The sequence below is a fragment of the Struthio camelus genome, chromosome 10, assembly GCF_040807025.1.
Source record: "Struthio camelus isolate bStrCam1 chromosome 10, bStrCam1.hap1, whole genome shotgun sequence".
Classification (NCBI taxonomy): domain Eukaryota; kingdom Metazoa; phylum Chordata; class Aves; order Struthioniformes; family Struthionidae; genus Struthio; species Struthio camelus.
The window spans coordinates 22,456,196-22,460,122 of record NC_090951.1 but is presented as its reverse complement, the minus strand read 5'-3'; positions in this window follow the sequence as shown (position 1 = coordinate 22,460,122).

Genomic DNA, 3,927 nt, shown 5'->3' with positions numbered 1-3,927 from the left:
GCGCTGTACCTTGCCTCATTCTGTTAGGAAATAATCAGAAGACCATCGCAGTATTTATTTTCCTGTAGACAAACAGGAGACAATATTGCAGCTACAACCTTACGAGTGCCAAGTACAAGGGGGACCTTCATGCTTCTTACACACAACTGCTTATGCAGCCTGACATGACATTTGCATTTTGCACCAAAGCGCGACGCTGCTGACACATCTCCGCTCCATAGAGCATCGCAAGCCCCAGGTTGCTGGCCGTGGACCCGCTGCCCCCCACCTGCATTTGCGCAGCTCCCATCAGAGCAGAAAGGAGCTGCTTTTACCTTCACAAGCACAACTGCAATTTTCTTCCCGAGCCATTCTCCGAGGCCGGCGGGGCTCCTCTCCTTTCCCTGACCTCTGCCGCTAGCGGAAACATCGAATCGGACTTGATGCAAGGCTGACCCTCATGCACCTTCAAATTAATTATGCTTCAGTAGGTGGAATAATCACAGAAATCAGTCTGAGGCATTTTCCCTCTTGACCGGCACAGCCTGGCCATCGCTGGCACCTTCTAAGTACTCACCGCTCACTCTGTCGCTGCCCCGAGGGTTGCAGATAAGCACCCCAGGGCGCGGAGCAACTAGGAGCAACATCCCCCATCCCCTACGTGCTCCCAAAAGATGCCACTACCATCTCCAAGATTTCATCTATGAATTAAGTACCTGAGCATGAGTATCCCACAGGTAGCCCCTTTGCCAGCAGCAAAAGCTCTACCGGCCGCCTGGGAGCTGTTGAGCTTCCGGTGAAGGCAAGTAGACAAAGAAAGAGGCGTTTCTGCCTTCTCGGCGTTATCGCTAACTATGTTTTGACCGTTCAAAAGCAAGTAAAACTAACTTAAGTGATGATAAGGTGGTTCAAATGTTGACGCTAATGCGCTGACGACAGCAGCTTTGTTCCTGGGGCAGTGCTGCTGTGAAGGCGATGGGACTCGGGCACCTCTGCAAGGGTGAGGGATGTAGCTGGACTCAGATGGTATCTTAACAACTCAACTAATTTACCTTTTAGATGGAAAAAGCCTTTACTGGAGACTGGTCACCCTTGACTTTCAATTAACCAGGTAAAATGCATGAATAGCCCAAAGACCCTCCCCCCCCAAAACAAATTTTTCTTGCCCTAGGTGAAGCCTGCAATTCTTGAAGAGTTAAGAAAACAGAACAGTTTGATGCTATCCAAAGCGGGGAGCTCTTGCTGCCCTCCCTTCCTGCTACCCTCTGCTGCACAACCGCCCTTTCCCCATTGCTAGCCGTAGCATTTGTCACTTCTGCCAAGAGGTGACGTGGGTCAGACCAAGTAGAAAACTCATTTCTTTTTGCTTGCTCAGTCCTTCCTTTTCCTCTCTCCTCTTCCTCCTCCCCAAACTCCTTTTCCTCACATTCACTATCCATCATAAAACACCTCAAACCTGGTCTCTTTAGGAATTCACTAAATGAGTGGAAAATCTACTAATCTACGTTAGCACAAAAGGAGAACCAGCTCCCAGGAGGATGCTCTGGCTGCTTCAGTGAAACAAGATTCAGATTAAGCTTCTCATTTCAGTTACTGCATTGCCCGGTTTTCATCCAAAGCGATTTGGGACACGTAACAAAGCAGCCCCTTCTCCTCCTTCCGGGAAGCAGCAGGCTCACGCGCATGCACACTGGGCTGCTCTCACTCCTTAGCCGCCTGCTTTAACTTGTAGAGCTACTTTCTTTTATGACCTATGACATTTTGGATTATTTCTGTTGAAATCTCACCACTGAGTCACTGCAAGCCGAAAGCTAAGACACGAGGTGTGATGCTATGAAGTCCTCGGGGAGCAGAGAACAGGAACGGGCAGGAAGATGGCTGCCTCCCGTTCGCTTGGCAAATCCTCCCAGGCTAAAGCAAAACTCATCCTTTTCCTGTTCTTCTTTCTTTACCACGGTATTTCCAGCCCAAGCAGAATTTCTGCTCATGTACATAGCAGCTACAAACCATCTATTTGCTCCAAAGAGTGGGTTCATCAGCAAGGAGTTGTCCAAATTTCCTGCTGGATGGGCTCTCGGACGAAGATGGGCTGCCCATACAGGGGACTGCCCATCTCCAATCTGATGCACAGCGTGTGGAAGCAGCAGAGGGGCCTCCAGGTTTCCTGCCGTGCTCGCACCACAGCCGGCGTTTTTGCAACTAAAATCAGGAAAGGTGCTGTCCTGCAACAGCCGGGCACGTGCAGGCACAGTTTAACAGCAAGGCACCACCTGCCGGGACCGCAGTGCTGCCCTGCACATCAAATCTACAGTAGGAATTGCAAAGGGGCCACCTTGATCTTTGATAGCAAAACCTTCCCCAGCAGAGCTAGAAGCAGAATGATCCACAGCAGTAGCTTATTGCCTACAATACCCATGAACCCCCCCCCCCCCTTCTACTCACACACACCTTGAATATTGCAGAGGTGCTGATTTTTACAGACTCTGCCCCTTTGACTGCTGGAAGGAGCAAATATTTAAGTAACTCATTCGTCCTTTTCGTTCCTTGACGCTAACAGCTTCCCGCATGCAACTGAAGTGTCTTTTCGGGAGCCTGCTGCAAACCTGCGACTCAGGCAATGTTACAAGGCAATGTCCTTCTGTCTGAAATTTTTGGAATTTTTCTTGAAGTCCGGGTTTGAAAATTGAAACGTTGACGTATCATCTTCCATTTATTTTTTTAACAGACTTTAGGTTTTTAACTCTTATTCCTGTAGGGCATAGAAAATAAGTGCTACTTATAAAATCAGAAGCTAGGAGGCCTTATTTCTTTTCTTTCCCATAGGCTTTTCAATTTTCACAATTTTGGGAGGAAAGGGTTGGATGGGACCAAGACTAAATGATGCTTGTGAAGGACAAGCTCATTGCACTGAGTTCACGGAGAGCAGCCTGCCCCTTCCGTTTTAGCTTAGTTTAGGCATTACCCAAGACCCTTCTGACAGTATTATTCTTTATATTAACCATTTGCTCCTATCACTGTTAAAATGCCAAAAAGGCTCAAGCCAGTAAGTCTAGTGGAAGTTAAAAGGATGTCCTAGGTGCAAGTAAAGCAAAGCTACCGCAGAGAGACTCCTTAGGGAGGGCAGGCAGGTTGGTAATGGGTCACCAGGAGAGCTCCTATTGCCTCTGCACCTGGGGCAGGGGTACGGCATAGCCCCAATTGTGTGGGAACAGCGACAACAATACACCTTGCACGCGTGGACGTGCTGGGAGCTGGGTTCCCTTTCCGCCAGCAGAAATCCAAACCTCCCGCGGGCTTGTGAGAACCAGCAAAAGGTGGCTCTGGCCAGGCCGGAGTTGGCAAGGCAGCAAGAGGAAAAGACTTGGTATCTGCATGAGTTTTAGTCCAGCAAGACTTAGGTGTGTGTGGGATCTACACTCACACCAGCCTCCTCCACAAAAGATGAGGTGGTGGGAACTGCAGCCAGAGCGTTTCAGCAGGAAGCTTGCAGGAAACCCCTCTCCATCTCCCAAACAGGAGAAACCTGGGACAGGAGAAGGGGCTGACACCGTTCTCGAAGGGATAAGCAGGGAACTTGGAGCGTGCCTGCTTCAAGAGATTTGTCCGTTTTTTCCTTCCTCCCCCTACCTTTCCCACGTATCCACCGTAGAAAAAGGCCTAGAAAGGAAAATAGGATCCTCCCAAGACAGAGTCCTCTTACACCCATTAGACCTGATTTTGCTCAGCCCTCTCTTTTCCCCTCAACTGATCTGAGAAGAAATACAGCTTGATGAGGATTCTATTTCCAGTCATTAAAAGCCTCCATATCATTTCAACCTGAAGCTCAATGCACCCTGGAAATATTACAAAACATGAGAAACCTTATCTGAATACAGGGAGGCTTGTTTATGTTCACAGGATAGAAGTTCATCTCAACAGTATTCATTGCATAAGGTACAGTAGCACCAG